Genomic DNA, 19,706 nt, shown 5'->3' on the forward strand with positions numbered 1-19,706 from the left:
GAGAAGGATGCAAAGCAAGTTATTATTTAGTGGAGGACAGAATACACATGGTTCTAAACTTAGTTCACAGGGCTGTGCATACAAACATGCCAAAACAGAGAGCATCATTTGGCAGCTAAGGTAGCAACATAGAAAAGATTTGGTGATAAGGATATTCAGCTTACAACTGAAAGCCACTGACAATGCAACTGAAAGTCTGAAATTCCAATATAAATTTTCAGTGTGATTTTTTACCAGTTTCTCATATCTGTACTGATAGCTCTAGTGTTTATAAAGGGTGCTCTCCTATCTTATAGGAACATGGTTCACATGAATTCATTAACAACTGTGACATGCCACATAAAACAGAGTCACTTTAGGTATGCTGGGCAAAAGCCTTCCAATTCAGTAGTGTAGAGGATGCTTTTTAAATTAAAAGGAACAAATGAATATGATAATAACAGAAGAACACATATGACATTGAAGATGTGTATTTATGGACTCTGTTAACTTTATACATCAAGCAAGCTTGTAAAAGCTTGTCTGTACTACAGTAGATTAAATGTCAAAATTAGAGAAAGAAAATGTTCATTAATGGAGCTTTGCAGCGGGGTGTTTTACCTTTCATGTTAATGCAACAGAGCAAAGCACAGCTATTATTCATAATAGAATATTTTAAAATTACTGTTCTACTTAACACAAACCAAAGGCTTTTAAATTAGCGTAGAGTTAGAGTGAATAAAATCATGTGGCATCTTCCTGCTTCCTCATAGCTGTAATGTACAACAGAAGTGATTCAACAGGATTTTAGCCATCTACTGACCATTTATTAAAAAGTTCATAGGCAGTATGATAATTTTTATCCTGGCGAGCAGGTAAAAACTACTTCTGAAATATTATGCTGGAATGCTTCACAAAATGATAATGAGTAAGTAAGGCAAAAAAAAATATATATATATATAAATATACACAATAAATTTGTCCAAGTAAAGATAGCATATGTTTTCTGCTTCCTTATGTTTCTGTTTCCTTATGCACCAGAGAACTTAAAGAAATATGGCCTCTCCTTATGACTGGTACTCAAGTCAAAGAATACAAAGTATTCATATTCTTTTGTGTGAAAATTAAAAGCTATCCTATTCATGAATATTTTCAAGGGTAGATCATCTCATCTCTCAAAGGAATTATCTTTTTTCTTTGGGCCTACTCAATATAGAACTGAATACAGAGAATAATTCAGAACATGAGTACATACCTGAAGGACCAGCTTTAAAAAAAAGAAATACTGAATTTTATTAGTTGGCCACATAAAGATTAGAAAAAAGAAAAAAAAAAGCAAATAATTCAACAAAAGCATAGGGCATGAGGACAGTCAAGCAGAGTAGCAGGTTGCCCCAGAGAGGTTGTGCAATTTCCATCCTTGCAGGATTTCAAGAGCCAACCTGAAAAAAACCCTGAGCTGCCTGGTCTAACTTCACAGCTGACCCTGCTTTGAGCAGGAGGATGGACTAGAGACCTCCTAAAGTCCTTTCCCATCTGAATTACCCTATGACTGTATGATCCTGTGAAGTCTTTTATTATGTGGTAAAACCTTCTCCCCCTAAATGCACAAACTTGGCACATCAACACAATTTGGGAGAAAGTCTGAAATGCATTAGGTAGTAAAATATGGGAATTTAAATGTGTGAATTTTCTGCTCCTGTGTGTGGAGTACTTGCAGCTCTCTGAGATGAACAGCTGTATAAGATAAAACTAAGACAATACAGAAAAGAAATATTTTTTGGAAAATCCCTGCCTCTTATGCATGAATACAAATCCAGTGAATTTCTTCTGCTAACATCAGATAATAAATTGGTTCTACCACACCACATTTAATTTAATATATTGCTACAAGATATTAAAAACACAGAAAAAGTGGGGATGCAGTCAATTATTACATTTATATCAGAGGTCTTTACAAGAGGTCTACTGCTCAAGACTCAGCACCACAGCAGGTCTGAGATGTAATACTGAATATATACAGAAATTACACTGGCTGCCTAGAGAGAGAGATGTTTCATTTACTTTGTTTAATATTTTTCTGGCTGAGATTTTTATTCACAAACAGTTCAACAAAGGTTTTGATAGAAATATTGCAAAGGAACAAGATAACAAAGAGAATTCATAAGATATTATGCCCTTGGTGTTGAATCTACATTTTAATAACCTAGTCTTCTCACATTTTCCACCAATTTATTGCATTGAAATCACAGTCTAGTCTATCTATCTCCACCAGGTTTTTTTGCACTACAAGTAGTGCATTTTATGTGGGTCAAAGAATACACTGTATATGCAAAGTCAAGGATTTATTGCTAGTCAGGAATTAATTGCAATCTAAAGAGTCTAATAAAAGAATTATTAGTCCAGAACTAATTCTTTACAAAAGAAATATATATATATATATATATATAAGAGAAAAGATTACTATTGAAGAAAAAGTTTCCTTAAAATTGTTAAACATGCACTTGATTTCCTTTGCTTTTTTACATATGTTTACATAGGTTTTACATATGTTGCATACCAGCTCTTTTTAAACCCTGAAAGAGTTTTCAGTTAGCTCCTAAGGATGTATTCCTTTAATAAGCAGTATCCAACCATGATTTATTAACAGCCCTGATACCTCTGGTGTCATGCTGTGCTCACACTTCAAAAGTCTCTGCTATCATCCTATACCTGCACTTCTCTAAGCTAAATTTTTATTCTAAGGTCATATGTGGCAAAAGCTGAGGACTGTGATATCTGTAAATTATAAATATATTAATAAGGATGTAATTAATATTAGTTTGCCTTGAACCCAAATGTAAGCATACATGTAGAATTGTCGTTAGAGTAACTAAAAACAGTGTATAAGCATTTTGTAACACTGTGATGGCATAGCCCAACACAGTGTATAAGCATTTTACAAAGTACGTGAGCAGTGTGACCACCAAAGGGGCGAAGACTGGTGTAGCTGCACTTAGGGGCAGGCAAACAGCAGCCATGTAACAGAATTTCCAAGATAAAGGACTAAGCACAAACGACTGCAAACAGGCAGTGCATCCTGCCAAACACACCAGAAGGATGGCTGGCAAAACCCAAAGAAAAGATTAAGTAGCATCAGGAGCACACAATGGAGAGGGGGGTGAGGAGCATAAGAAAACCAGGCACAAGTGAGAAAAGCTGGGGAAGAGAGAAGTCACCCACTTCCGTGCCGACTTCTTCAGTGCTGATTTCTTCAGTGCTAACTATTCAGCATCAGCTCTGTGGCAGTATACACTCACAGCTAATTTAGGACATAAGTGTTAAATACTAACAGTTTTTCTTATGTAGTGATAAGTAGTGATAAACATTAAGAACTATTAGCACAAAGTGTGTTGCTAATGAATGAATCTAGTTAAGTTTTGGTTTTAGTTTTTTAAAGCCAGCCTGATTTATTAATCTTCTAAACATCCCCATCATAGTGATCTCTAATTCCCCAACTGATATACATATATGTACATATATATATATACACAAATATTCAGTTGTGACACTTAGTTCGCTCTATATAGGATAACTGCTTGTTACTGCTATCTGTTAGTTACATAAATATATCAAAATTACTATGACAATAGGCATTACACTACACAATAGAACAAAGTAAAGCTAATACTAAAACAGATTAGGTAATGGTTACCTGGTTATTAGATCATTGCTGTTTCAACTACACAAGCTAAAAAAAAAAACTCCAGGCGGGCCAAGGTAAGTCTAGAGAAAAAGCCTGACAAGTCCTTGTCCTGAGGTCTTGCCAAGTTAATACAAAGCTTGTGACCAGTTACTAGTAATGGTAATGCCATATTTCCTGGGCTGCCAGCATTCGAGGGCAAGAAGACATGCATCTGCTTGACTTCCTCCCATTTCTCTGTGACTCCTACACATAAAGGAGTGTGGTTAGTACAAAACTGGAAAAGAAATTCATCCAAATATGTCCTGAAATAGGAGACTTTTTGCTGTTCAAAAGATATTTTTACTACAGCCAGAACTGTGAAGTATGTTTCAATTAATTTGTTTATGATGAAGAAATAGGTTCAGAGAGAGAGAAATGAAGTTGAAACATTCAGGAATGGCATAATTTGATGTTTAAGATTCACAAATCTGTGTTATAGCAGCTGACCAAGGTGGATCTTGTAAATTTTACCAGAGGTAATTGTGCCCATGTATCCATGGCTCTGAAATAGCAGTCTCTACAGCGGTAGTAAATACTTATGCTCTACCTCCTGCTAGTCTTCTAAGCGCACAGACTGAAGATTTCCGTAGGCTACCTACAGCTGGTGTATGGTGTCTGTGTTTGATGGGAAGTTTGTACATTGAATGTATTTGGGCATATAGGGTCCTATCTGTTTTGGAGGATGTGCTCCAGCTGTGCCAGAGCTTGCAATTGCAGACAAGTATGTTCAGTATGTTCAATAGCCTTTGGACTATTCTCAAAATGCAGTGTAGATAAAGTTTGTATTAATAACAGAGGTACATAGGCTAGTAACCTACAGGAGTAGAATTCTCAATTCTCAATTTATAGAAGTAAAACTCTTTTTAAAATACTGTTTAGAGAAGTAGCTGATCCTTTAACAAAAGCAATTTGGAAATATATTTAATTTCATTTTGGACAGTTGCACAACCATTATAGAGAAGGGTTCTGCTTTCAGTGTTAAAAATGTTTCATATTTCTGCACTGTTACTTACTTCATTATCTTCTTGTCTTCTCCCAAATTCATATGTAAGTATATATATAGATACATATAAATATATATATCCCCAAATCAGTTGAGTCTAGTACCTCACTGGACTGTTATAATCTTATTACAAATATATTTATCACATACATTAATAAAGAAAAAGACATACCACATTAATACATGGGCTATAGGAGTTCCTAGAGATTTACAAGTTTAATGTAAAAAACCTTACAGCAGTGGCTTACTGGAAAACAACTCATTGCAAAGCTCATTGGTTTGAGCTCTGGCTATTTGCTGAGAAAAAAAGTCTGAAATTCTGATGCATACATGTTATAAAAAGGAAAATGTAACTATGTAGCTATGGAATTAATTTGTTAAAAAGAAAACAGTAAATTTCTGCTGTAATAAGATCATTCTTTTAAAAAATACAATTTTTGACACATAGGTGACATACAGGCTTCAATAAAACATGGAGGGAGAGGAGACAAAAGGAGATGAGAGGAAAAGTCTCTTAGAAGTACATCCAGGCAAAACAACCTGTGAGTGGATCTATCATTTGTATTAGAAATTGTCATGTACAGCCTCTCCAGAGAGCTGATGATTCATCATATATCATGAGCTATAAAGGATGAATGAATGACCAATTTCCTATGATGTATTTAATATTCAAACACTACTTGTTACAGTGGATTTCTGCCCAATTTAAAAAAGTAGTTCAGACTGGGCAGGCCAAATTAGCCAACAGAGGCTGCCTAGAAACAAAGAAGAAAGAGCTGTTAAAGACATGAGGCCCTTCAGAGTCATTAATCTTGCTTACATAGATTATATGCACACCCTGTAACAACGGGAATAGGAAAACAGCATTAAATACTCTCAGAAAATAACCAGAACATCTGCCCTTGTATACCAAAATCTCACTCCATAATGATAGATGTGGAAGTAAGAGGAAATGGAAGTGTTCTCCTGGCAGCTGGAGTTTCCAGCTATGAAACATGGATCTCCAATTCCCTTACCTAGGACACACCCAAAACAAGTTGAGGCTAGGATATTAAAGCAGCTCGTAAGAATTTCTGCTAAGTATAGACTACAACTTTATTTTCTTTAAAAGCTCGTAGTCTTTAATTGCAGCAAATGCAGCTAAAGACCAAACCCATTTTTACCCAAACCCCCCAAACCAAAGCCAACCCCCCATAAACTTTGCTGATTTCTATAAAGCTTAGTTGGGGGTGGTGGGCAAGGTTAATCGAGATGGGGGAAAAATAAACAAAAAAACCTAAGGAGTACTATCTTCATGAATGTAGCAAATCAAAATTAAAGGGTTTTTTATATTCAATATTTAGGGGTTCATTCTTCTGGATATGTTTTTATGTTTTGTAAAGAAGCTCAAAGGGTTGGGCAGAAGTTAACATCTCTGGCAGAGGCAGATGACAGAAAAATAACCCATTACTCCTGGGGTAAATTCACAAATACTATAATAAATATTTAATTTTTGCAGACCTACATAAGAAAACTGTTTTCTGTAAAAGTATTTAAACAATATTCTTACTGGAACTGAATCTGTGTAAATATATTTTCAGTTCAGTTGTTAAACAACATGAAAATATATTTTTTGTTCTAGTCAGTCTACTATATTTAGTTTTGTTTTGGACCTATGAAACTGGATATTAAAGTGAGAACCAAAATTTCAAATAAACATCATTTTGTTTTTGAATTATTTAACATGCCTGTTTGTCCCCTCCTTCATTCATATTTAAAAATACATTAGAGTCTGTTTCCAGCAAAATTAAAATTCTCAACCTTTAAATCACCCTACTCCAGATGCATTTTACTGTATTTTGCCTGAATTAATAAATTACTCTAGCCTCCTGCCACAATTTTATTGTTTAGAGGAACTTCTATTTTCAGAAAGAAATCTTCCATTTCTAGTTTTGATTAAATATACTAGAACTTTTATTTATATGATTGTCCCCCTCGTTAAGCTTTAAGGATCAAAGTCTCTTCAAAACCCTTTAAAGCTGAGAGTGAATATGCATTTTCCTCCCCATTAAGTCCCTTATTCTTCTCTACTGAAAGCTGGAATAGTTTGCCTGCAGCATTCTTAAAGCAGCTTCCTTAACGGTCAGTTTTCTCATTCTTTTCATTCATCATGTTCTACTTCCTGATATGCATCCTAATAAATCCTGCTACAACCTGCTAGCAGCCAGAAAAAAAAGTACACTAAATTTTCTTTCATGACAGCAGAACTATCAGTCATATCCTAATTTTTCTAAAGAGGCTGGAAGAGGAAAGATCACCACAGCCAGGGGAAGCAATTGCTACAGGTTTTTCTTCTGTCTTCATTTGTAGAAGAAAATGCTCTCCTTTCTTCATGGGCTCCATTTTGTTGATCTATTCTCTCTTGTGGAAACAGAGCACAGGTATTTAACCCATACAATAAAACTTCGGTATAAATCATTTTGAAACATCATAGGCTTTTTGCCTTTCAGAACAACCAGTTCCCCTCACACATGTAATTATGAAAATTGTATTTAGATTCTAATAATATACTCAAGGTTATAAACAATGGCAGGGAAAGGAACAAGATGTTCTAATATTTTAATTGTCACTGCTGAATGCCTCAGTTTCCCTAAGTTCTGCATGCTGGGAATAAGCTATTTCAAAATGTGATTCGGAGCAAAGCCTAATTCAGATATCTTGAATTGCTTTCTGGAAGAATCTGTGCATGTCTCTTTTACACCAGGGACTAACCTTCTAGCTCAGGCACCGCAAGCTGCATCCCTAAATTAAGGGAATGTGAGTAGTCTTCCCCCACTTTTGCTGATGAACCACCAGCAGGTTTTGATCTAAGAGGCCAACTGACAGAAAACTGCTTCAGAAATAAGAGAATCAGGAAAGAGAGAAAGATAAATAGATAAAGGATAATACTGGGAAACATGGAGTCTCAAAAGAGAGACTCTCTGGCTGCACATATACTAGTGATGTGAACAGGACGAAGACACTAGCTCAAGCGTACAATCATCCATACTGTTCACTTGCCAGCATGCTCCCTGGCAAGGCTTGGCCTATGCCAACTAGTGCTCTCCCATAAGAAATAATAGAGATGAGGTCACTCTGCTCCTTGAGGGAAAAGGGCTAAGCCCGCAGAGGTAGACAGCACCATGCAATTTACCTCGGGGCAGAGAGCAACTTGCAACCTATTATGTGTGTTAAAACAGACATGCAGGCACCAAGGGTGAAAGACTCAGCTTAAACGCAGCTCCCGAGCGAAGGGGGCAGCCTGCCACGGTTTTGTCATGGCAGTCACGGTCTGGTGCCTGTGCCGTACCACAGAGCTCTCCATATCCTGACTTGCTTTGCTTAGCACTGTGAATACTGTATATAATAAACTCATGTAGTCACCAAGTTACAAATAGTAGCCCTTTTTGTTAATTGGGGCTATGCAACTCTAACTAACAGGTGAAAGTAGTCAAACTTTAGCTGGGAACCGATGAAAAAAGAATGAACAAGCAGATTGTATTAACAAAATGGATAAAAATAAACCTAAGAAAACATAAGGATGCAGAGGAATAAGTGTTCACCACCCACATCATATTCCTCCCCGTGGAAAACTCAGCACTGGCAATTCAATGTAAGCCCCCCTTTTTTCTTGGGGAAAATAGAAGTTGTTGACCTCAGGTGGTAGAAAGATGAGCCTAATAGCAGAGAAAAGGGGTAGAAGCTAAGAAGTTTATGTATATTACTCTTAACTGTGTTATTAATTAAAAGTGTGTATCCTAGTAAGTCTACTAGTAATGATACTGTTTTATATTTATTTAGGCTGTTAAAACATTACTTAGGCTAGCAATGCACTTCTAGCCCTCTCTGTAAAGTGTGTTTATTTTGCTCACAACAAGATTTTGAGTGTAACACCTTCCTCTGGCTTTTTTTAAAATATTATCTTTCATTTGTCAAATATTTGCATAACCAACCCTTCCTAATTCACCTTCAGTAAATTCATGAACTTAAAATGAGGAAGATCAAAGGCTTTGATTGTTCATATCCACCTTTTTAAGTGTAGAATATAGTAGCATGATTGTATAGGAGGCTAAAGGCATTAACTTCTGAAATGCTCCTAGTACAATGAAAAAAAACAGTCTCAGAAAACTCAAAGTATGAATTTATCCTTGAAAAAAATATTGAAGAAGTTTAAATATATTATGAATTAAAAAAAAAAAAAAGACAGAAAGCCAGACTCAAGTGATGGGCTTCACCTATACCCCAAAGTGGAACATGACTATTCAAACTTAAGAATAATAGTAATAATAATGAGAGATGTAGCTTTAAAATGAAAAACCATACGAAAGCTGAGAAGTTCAGATGGCTGTATGATTTAGTCATTTTAAAATGCAGTCATAAAAATTCAGTATGTCAAAAGAAAGTGTGTTGGGGGGGAGAAACTGCAGTTAAGTACAGTAATTAGAAACAGGTCCTTGAAGCAAGTCCAAATCTATACATCTGTACAAATGCTACTTGATTAAAAATGAAGATGTGAGACTTGGCAGACCAGAGTTAAATGAAGCAACAAGGATTATAAGCACTTCAAATATTTGTTGAGAAGCTAAAACAGTGGGAATCTCTAACTCATTAGAAACACCTTGCAATTCCATTCAGCAGGAATAGTAAGTTGAGTAAGCTAAGAAATAACACTGTGTGTTGAAAAAGGATGTAGTCAAATAAGAAATAAAAGTTCATTGTAGATAACTTTCTGACCCTGTATTTCCATATGAAGTGTCTGTTATCCGTATTTGCAAATATGCTAAATTACATAAACCATATGTCCCACTATCACTACCCTTTCATCTTTCCCAGCACTACTTTTATATAATGTCTAAATCTGTATTTTATAGACTAAATCCGATGTTTAGGAGTTTTTCACATACTTGTCAGAATAAAAGTTTAAAAAATCAGTTTGAAAATATTACTGTGGTGTCTCATAGAAGTGATACTTAAGGACTTTATATTTCCATTCTCCTCTTTAGGCCTGATTGCTTAGTAATTTAGTGCTTTCTTTGATACCAACTTCTCCCTTAGTGTTAGAACAGCAGAGTACATCAGAGGCCAGTTACCACAGTGGATTTTTAGAGATGAAGTCTAGCTGGCATATTAAAATGTAACTTAAAAAGCATAAAGCATATGAACTACAACTTTCATGAGATACTGCAGATTTTCTCCCAGAGGAAAAACATGTCATAAAAGGTTTTCAGTGACAAAATCAGTAAAATCTTCAAAAAGTTGAAATTTCTTATTTGTCTAAACAATAAATTCTTTAGATATTAGTATTTCTACAAGACTTTTATCCAGTCCTCTGCAATAATATTTTGTTGCCTAAATGATTGATCTGGGGGTGTCAATAATGTTTAACCCACTGATGTTATTCTTTCAAGGAAATAAGTCTGTAGGACAACATAAATCTCTAACAGCCCTTCTTCACCAATCACGATACTCTGATACCTACAACTTGCTTCTTCCGACTTCTTTTAGGAGAGACTTGCAGAGAAGATTATTTGTGTAGCTGTGAGTCTGTCAATTGTTTTAAGAAGTTGTGATAAAGGTAGAAAACATTCATACTGAGACACACAAAATGTGACTCTTTCATCACGCAGATGCTTGGGTAGCAAGAGGAAATACCTTTAACTCTTTTCAGGAACAGTGACCTAAATCATTTTAACAGTGCAACGTGTGATGCTTATTTTCAAGGGAAAAATCACCATAGGCTATTTTAACATTCAGCAACTGTTTTTTGTCAAATACAGCCAGACTAAGGGTTAGTACATTATGATGAGAAATTGAACATTTAAGATGAAGCTAAGACCTGTTTGAAATAATACACTTTCCTTGTCTAATATGTTAAATTGGTAAAGGATTTACTGCATAGAGGAAAAAGTAAGCTCGTATACATATTTTATTGAGAATCCATGTTGAATATTTCATATATAATTTATTCTGAATATAAAGTTTTTTCCATGTGGCCAAATCCATGGAACACAATAATAGAAGCATATCACTATACTTTGTAAGCATGCAATATACTATATTCTCAAAGAAAAGAGACAATCATAATTACTATTTTAATATATATTACTTTTACGTATAGGATAATAAATAAGAACCTATATTTCTTGTTGAGTAAGAATTCAGTATAACACCATTTAACAGTGACTTTTATTTGTCACAAATCAGTTTCATATATTCATTCAGGACAATGCTTCAGTTAAAAAAAAAAAGCTAATGTATTTCAACATTGTTTGCAAAGATTTGCATAGGTCAGCAAGCTCAAAGTTAATGAAATAAATCTGAATGTTTCATTAGTGTCTTACCTATTCCAAAGGTAAAAATAACTCTTACATCACAAAAAAATGGCTATATTAATTACATAGGCAAAGCATCTCCTGTTTATGATTTGTGCTTAGGGAAAAAAAAATGGCTGTTTAAGGGAACCTTGAAAATCCAGATTGTTTCCCCATATGCCTGCTACTAAATTAAGAGAAGCTCACTTCTTCAACAAAAATTTCACTTTGGGGAGGACCTCAGAGACCCAGTTTCTTTTGAATTATGTTGATCCCTATCTCCTTCTGATTTGACCTGTTCTGCCACTGTACACCATGGCACTACTGTCCCCACAGAAGGATGGGGAACTAGAAACTTGATTCAGGTTAAAGGCTGAAAGACTGTCAATGTCATAACATACTGATAAAACCCAAATGAAATGACAAAGGCTGGATGATTAGGGTTAAAGGAAAGGTAGGAAATGAATGAAGGAAAATAATAGCTATGTCAATACTTGACACAGTTTTATTTTGGTTTCTGTTATGTAGCTTAGAGTTAAAAGCAAGATTTTTTCTGCCTTTCATTTTGTCAAAACCTGCACATATTTTTAAGAAAAAAAGTCAAAATGACTCATTTTGCCCTGGAATATTTGATGTGGGGGCTTAAATTTACTGTCTGCTGGCTGTTTGTTAATATTGTTTGACCCAGAGATTTACTCCCCCTGTGGAGTATAATGTGAGGTAGGCCTGATACAGGCTGCCAGCATTTAGTGTATTTAACATTTTTAGTCTGCTACTGACTTATTTCTGAGGTGAAAATTAGGTTTGGCAACAGTCTCAAATATGTAATGTCAACATGCATTCAGGTTTGTGCTCCGTCTCCAAAAATTTAAATCAGAATGTGAAAGGCATCCTCATTTTTAAGCTAGAACCATATGAATCTGCCTTATTACACTAGTAACCTACGCAGAGGGCATTGTAAATATGGCTAGAACTGCTTTTATTATATTTTCTCAATATTTATTCCCTTCCCTAAAAAGTAAACCAGAAAAAATAAGGTAGGTAACAGTGTGAGAAAACCAATAGACCAGTGATCTGTTTTGGGTATTTTTACCAAGAAGGCTTCTAAGCAATTAGTAAATGTGTTAAAACAAAGTAAGAAAAAAAAAAAAGTGACATTTGGAAATGGGATTTTTAATTGACTTAATTGGTTTCAACAGATACAGGCATGATGAATTAAATACATGTATTGTGAATTAAAAAATAGAGGAGCTGTTAGAGCTCTCAGTGCTTATTACAATTTTCATTTTCTCTAATAGTAGTAAAGGTTTAAGAGTAGCATCCTGTAACAATAGTTTTAAAATGTTAATGCAAATAGTTCCATATTCCTGTTGTAAAATAGCATTTTTAGAACTTCTCTTTTTAACAAAATTACATGTTTATATATTTCTCCTACAGACAATCTCTTTCCATATGCCTCACTGGTTGATCTAAATACACCCATACTCAGTATCACCATTTTGCCTCCCTAACACACTTCAAATTTACTTGAACAAATTCACACACTGCCAACTTAAATAAATGTAACATTTTCTTCACACAGTACATAAACACAGTCGTATACTGGATTGATAACACTGTTATATAACATTAAGGAATATTACTTGAAGAGATTTAAAAATGCAAATATGACACTGCTGAGGAAGAAGAGCCAAACAGATTATAATATGTATAATATGTATGAGCCAGAGTACATGCATTTTCTTCATAATTGTGTTTGTGGGTTCACACTGACTTGAAGTCAATGGTAAAAACCCTTTAGATTATTTCTGTTCTGCATTTTAAGTATGGGTGTGTGCTTCAGCCCTGTCTCTATCAGCTGAAATGTGCTTACTGTCCAAATGATTTGATGTAAATTTATATCCAGGCATGAGTTTTAGGAAAACTATAAAGCATCAGGAATGGAAAGTTCAGGCTTGTTTGTCCTTTTAGGAGACCAAAAGCCTATTTACCATTCCTGTGGATGAGCTGAGAAAGATCACAGAGTGCCTGCTTAGCTGTAAGCCATCAACACTTCCTCTGCATGCCTTGAAGCAGTGTTGTGTGACTTGGAGGATTGGCAGGTTTGCTTAGGCTCCTTGAGTGCGATAGGTGGCTCTGAGTTATGGGTAACACAAGGCCAGCTACGGGAACACATACAACAAAGGTCGCAGAGCACGCTGTGTTTCAGCCTGCTTTCGGGCCACCCCACTGAAGCCCTAAAATAAATATAGCTTCATTAACTCAAACGGAGCCCTGTTCTCACTGTGCTAGCTGTATCATGATTCACTGCATATTTACAATAAAATGATAGAAAGTAGGAAATAATTCTTGTGCACAAAGCAATTTAAAAAGTTTAATTTAGATTTATCAAAACTATGATAAATATCATTAAAGCATTTTAGCCTAATTTATTATTTTTTGTTTAATAAGAATCAGATGATATTCAGTGTTGCTCACTGTACCAAACTTTCTTTTTAAGTTGATTTCCTCTCGTGAAATTATTGGTATTAAACCATGTAGCAAAATATCATAAAAATCTTAATTGTGTCTTTTATGATTATGCTGTATTAAAATAGCAGAATTTGCCCATGGAATTATTACTGCAATATGTTTTTAGATAAACTGAAACTAGATTATGACTCTAATCTCAGAATATTTGTATTCACCTTTGTTTTTTCTTGTAGATTTAACCTTTGTTCACAGCCCTGAAAAGTTGACTTTCTTTGTAATCAATTCTCTTGAATCAGCTGGCACCATTGTATTCTATATAGATGTTTCTCCAAACCGAGACCATGTATTACTGAATTACAGAAAGCAGGTCCTAAAGAATTCACCTCTGGATTACTACAGCTTTTTATAGAGACTCCTCCACTGCAAGTCTGAGAACTTGACACTGAAGGTAACTGACAATATATTAATATTCTGCTGATGGAGTCAGTGCCATTTTTGTCACAGGAAATGTCTAACCACAATCCCCCTACTGCCTGATGGTACAGACAATATGTATACTTTTATTCTTTCTTACTAACAACTGTTGCTGTTTTCATAACCTTAGCTTTCTGTAGCAGCACCTCCAGAAATAATTTTTGTTGCTGTGCACTCTAATTATACACTAGAAAAAAAGCGATACAAAAAATATACTGAAGAATCATTTCTGTCTTTCTCTGTGGGATTCATTTTTTCAAAAAACAACTATGAACACATGCTAATACTTACACCTGTAACATTTGAGAAACTGCTACTTAAAAAAGCCCAAACCAAACAAATGCGCCCAGTTCTTATTAGCTTACAAAAGGGATCTGGAGACAAATGACTTTCTTCCCTAAACTTTGATTTGACTTTTCAGAATTTTTTCCTATGTATGTACTTATGTATGTATGTACCTATATCTATATCATCTATACCTATACCTATACCTATACCTATATCATCTATTGATGGATATCTCTGAGGCTGCTCTTATATCTCCCTTGGATGGGCCATAGAAACTATAGAAGGGAAAATACTTTCTGCTGTCCAAAAAACAAAGTTTAATGGGATTCTATTAAAACAGATATTCATAATCCCTAAAAACTTTGGCTCATTTCATCTTTGCTTTAGTGACTTAGGCTATTACTGCCACTGTTGAAATTAAGGATATACTGAAATCTCATACCTAAAGCTCCATCTCTTCTGACATTACAGATACTCCTCTCTCAGTTAAACCAGATAACCTAATTGGGACTGTATTTATAAATAGCTGTTTTCATGCTGTCCTTGAAACACTGTGTATAGAAACCAAACTAACACTCAAAATGCCATCATGCCAAGCAATTTGTTTGGTGCTGCTCGAGGCTTCCGGTTCTGTAGGTATGCATTAAGGAGATACCAACTTCTTCACTTGTTTTCTGCCTGCGTGTTGCCTCTCCTGGCTGCCGCCCCTGAAATCTGCTCCTTGGGGCCTTCTGCAGTTGACAGCAGCAGTCACTTGTTCAGAAGGGATGGGCAGAGTCCCAGTACATAGCAAGGAGATTTTGTGTCCTGTTTAATGAATCTGGATCATAAATACCACCGCTGCTGACAGCTGTAATTACTCAGGGAAATCCACTCCACTGCACCTTTGTGTTTGCCTTGTAAGTATCATAAATGGGCTCATCTCAAAAACCTGACATTCAAGAGAAATACAACCCCGGTCTGAAAAAGATGTAATAGTTGACAAGTGATGACAAATGTCAATAGTTCAAATACACCGTTGACAGGCCTGTTCTCGTTAACATGGACAGTATTAGCAGAATGGTGAAATAACATATGACTTCTGTGCAAAGACTTTGCTGTTACCAACTTCCCCCCTCACTGGTAACTCTCCCCCCACTCCCCTGCCAACCACCCCAGCCAGCACTTCTCCCATAGAGGCCTCCTGGAGATAAAGTATGTACTTTCCATACAAAAGGATGGATAAAATTTAAGATTTCTGAAGCTATTATTTTCTAAAAAACAGCACGTAAAGTTCTGCTGAACATCTCATTATAGAGATAAATCTATGCTTGTTAATGCATGTATAAAAGATACATAGTTACTACAGGCTATACCTAAAGAATGGATTAAGGATGTGTGCATACAAACAGGTTTCTGTACGTCTGAGTTTGTAGTTTGCTGAACAGTTCATAGCCACTGATCGCAAGACCTTACCCTGAAATCACTTTGTCGGTGGCCTGGAATAATCACTTTGTGCTGACAGAGCAGGCAGAGCTGCACAGAGGCAACCAGCACAGGTCACTGGACTGGGCATCCCTGTGCGCAACACTTTCCTGGCAAACACTTTCCTGTTCTCCAACCACAGTCTTTCAAGAGATCAGAAATTAAAGCACTTACTTTATTCCATGGGATGCAAAAGATTCTTGTTCATTTAATCCATATATTCTATCTCCATTCAGAAAATTCTTTCTGAGTTGGACATCATAAACTTTGAAGGATGAAAAGTTCATTCTTCCTAATGCTCCACCTTAAGGCTTTTCTATATTGGAGGGAAAAAAAAATCACAATAAAGTCAGTAAGCTTTCTTAAACTGAAAATTAATGTTTCAGCACTTCCAATCCTTTCACATTCTTGATATTTCCATGGGCCCTCAATTCTTTTCCTACTTCAGGCTGTCTCAAAATTCAGTAGAGGAATGGCATGTAGGTTGTCTTCTCCCTCTTCTTCCTAAAATCCTGCTCTTGTTTTGAAAAAATAATATTAAAATAAAGATTGACAAACTAAAAATATCCCTATCTAACTTTTTTCTTCCTCCTCTCCCCAAAAAGTTTTTCATGCTGTCAATAGGGCATAGCTATATATCCATTAGTGATAAAGCTAAACTGGAGCATAGAGTCAGGCTACTTTGAAGATTTATAAAACACTAAGGTTGTTTGTATCTCCATGGTCCTGAGACTGATATTCGATGTTGCTTGAAACCCCAGTCATAAACTGAAGCTCTTTGTTACATATTTATAACCAAAAAGTTAACAGTTCATTTATCTGACAGGCATTAGTTTGAAACACTAATAAAAGTAATGAAAATATCTAAATGTTTTTTAGGTTTTTCCCTTCTCTGCAAAACATAAATTACTTCTTGCCATTCCTGTTGGGACTCTTTGAAAGTGAAAAAAATGCTCTTTACAAAACTATTTTTTTTTAGTAATTCGTATTTTTAGTCCACTTAAATCTTGATGTTTAAGAATTTGTAAAAGGAAGGAGGAAAGGAGAAATACAAATTAAGCTTCCTAAACATTTGATTTCAGTCTACACAAAGTGATTATGTCCACTTTGGTAAAGCGGAAAAGTACATTTTATTAGTGTTGCTAAAAATGCCCAAAGTAGTTTTTTTAAAATCTTCATAGGCTGTATAGAAATTTTGGGTTTCTAAAGGCTAGCATCCTTCAGCTTGGTAGAATACCTGAGCATAGCTTCTACAAAGATATGTAAGTGTGTTTCACTTACACTTTTGCTTACTGAGATAAACTATTTTGGCCTGATTGGAATACAATTTTTCACACACAAACATGTCATATGCCTCACAGATGCAGTAAAAAAGTATCCCTGCCCTGTACAGCCTAAATTGAACATGATATAACAAGTGAGGCTGACAAACAGACATGGTGTATGAGGATGGATGAGGAAGGACAAGGCTGACAATGAGATCACGCTGTTCGTCAAGCATTTACTCATTTTGATGGCTCAGTTCTCCCGCCCCTACTTTCCCCCTCCACCTTTTTTTAAGAATGCAGAGGCTGAGCGCCCCTTCCCTCCTTCAGCTGAACAGGCAGCGAGCAGACTGTAACACTTCTGTAAAAGGTGCAGTATAATCCTTTTAAATGTGATTACTTTATAACGCAAGCAGATCAGCTGGTATTCCTTTTGCGGAGCAGGGGGATGCATTATTTGTGATTCTTTCTGGTTCTGTAAAATAGTTGGGATGTGTCTGTCCCACAGACCATTTCCCAGCTGCCAGGTTTTGGGGTACATCCTGCCCACATCCTACTCCAAATCGGTTAAATGACAGTGAGACCCAGATATGCACTAGAGCTATCTCTCTCCTGTGCTTGTTTTTCATGGAAAAATATTGATTGGATAGGAGCCATAGTGCACTCCAGCAAGTCTTTGCCATGGCGACTGAGGAAATGAGGACCTCAAGATGTGCTGAAGCACGTCCATGTATATAAAGTTAAATGATGCCAAATGGCCAGTCCAATCAATTAAATGTGTGAAGAGGGAGAACAGGGAGGAAATTTTGTTATGCAGATGTATAGCCCCTGTGTAGCCCTCCAGTACTACAAGCAGAGAAACTGAAGAAAGCTCAGAATTGGATAACACAGGTTAAAAAGCCCCAAAAATTGACAAGCTATGTAGAAAAATATGAGAAGCTAGAGGGAATTGATAGGATAAAGCCCAAGCAAACAAAGCAAAGCAGAAACAGAATCGGAGCCAATCCCTGGAACCTACCTATGGCAGTACAAACCTAGAATTTGGTATCCGTGTTATTCAGCAATGTGTTCTCCCAAATAAGCAGGTGTTTGTTTATTTTAACGAAGGTTTGAGCCCACTGGCAGTGGAGAGGCAAGCGTGCTCACTTGTGACTGCAGTGTTTATTATACTATAAAGCAGCTTGAATTAAGCACTTGAAAAAATGCCAGTTCAGATACTGTCTAGCTACCCAAAACAGAGACTAGCCATAAATTGCTCTTGAGCCTCCATTACAACAAAAACTTCCATTCTGTCAGATACAACAGGAAGCTATAAATACCCAGTTCCCCTCTATGCCACTGTGGTTGGGTGAAGCTGAAATCTTCCACAGTCAAATAAAACAGGCTGGCAGGGCCTAAGTTCTCCACAGCTTCCCAAGGGACAATCTTCATTTCACAGAAACCACCATTGTTCTTCCAAAATAGTAAAAACTGGCTTTTTTTTTTTAAGGTTCCACCAGTGTCAGTTTTTGATTTGTAGTATTTTAGCAACTCCAGATATTCTAAACATGGTTAATATGCCTGAAAATTCTTTAAGACTTGGACTCATGTTTTTAAAGTTATTTAGGCTTTTCTCATTATTTCAACATATTAGGCTCTGATCCTTGTGGCCTCATGTTTTACAATAGGAAGCCTTTAGATAAAAATGTAGAAATAGTGTCCTGGAATCAAGAAGCAGAAATCAGGAGTTCCCTTCTGCAAGTAAATATTCTATTAGGCTAAAGAATTATCCTCAGCAGTGTGCCCTCAACCGCCTAACAAATCTTACTTTTTTTTTTCTTTTTTTTTTTTCCACATTGTAACAGCTTTCTCAGAATGTGTGAAGAATGTTTTTATCTAGATAAATGTGTAGTCTGGTTATTTTGGCACTCCCCTGAAAAAGAGAGGAGGAAATCTCCTCAGACTATGGCAGGAACTGAACCTAAGTTACCTATGGTCTAGATGAATGTTTAACTAACAGTCTGTTAAATAAAAGAGGCTACAATTCTGTCATCCTGCAGCAGTGTTTCAAAATAAAGTGGTCAGGGCAACACTGCATAGTTCAGAGCTGGACGCGAGTTTGTTAGTTTATTTATTTGGGAGATTTTTTTTGTTTTTTTAATAGCAGACAAACATATTTTTTCCAGGCTTGTTGGACGTAAACAAGAATAAAATTCCAAGGTCCTCAGCCTAGGGCAATGCTAGATATATGAAAAGATGCAGTAGTAAATGCTTGAGGAACTTGTAAGCAAAAAATTAAGCTGCCAATAGGCATTAGTTAATTCCATGTCTAAATTCAATAAGCAGGAGTATTCAAGGTCACAACTGGACTTAGTCTCTTAAATTCTTTATAGGTCCAAAATTGTGATTCTGAAAACTCCTTTTTAAATATACTGTTAATGCCTAGAAGAACCAAAACTTCACATGAAATTTACTTTTTAAACTTTTTATTTCCCCAGGCACTTTTTTAATTACTATTTTTACATATTCCAGTACCTTGAAAAGGCTGAACATTTGAGCATTTAAGTTCTTATTTGGATCTGGCCTCCACTCTTTGTAGCAGTGAGTGGATCAATGCAGAAATAGCTTTAAAACTTTTGGATCTTAGCTTTGTGATCTTCAGCTACTGCTGTTTGACTTTGTGCCGCTATATTTTATCATCGTCATGTGCATTGAATATAAGTGGCTTA

Source organism: Apteryx mantelli, chromosome 1 (genome assembly GCF_036417845.1).
Source record: "Apteryx mantelli isolate bAptMan1 chromosome 1, bAptMan1.hap1, whole genome shotgun sequence".
NCBI classification, from domain to species: Eukaryota; Metazoa; Chordata; class Aves; order Apterygiformes; family Apterygidae; genus Apteryx; species Apteryx mantelli.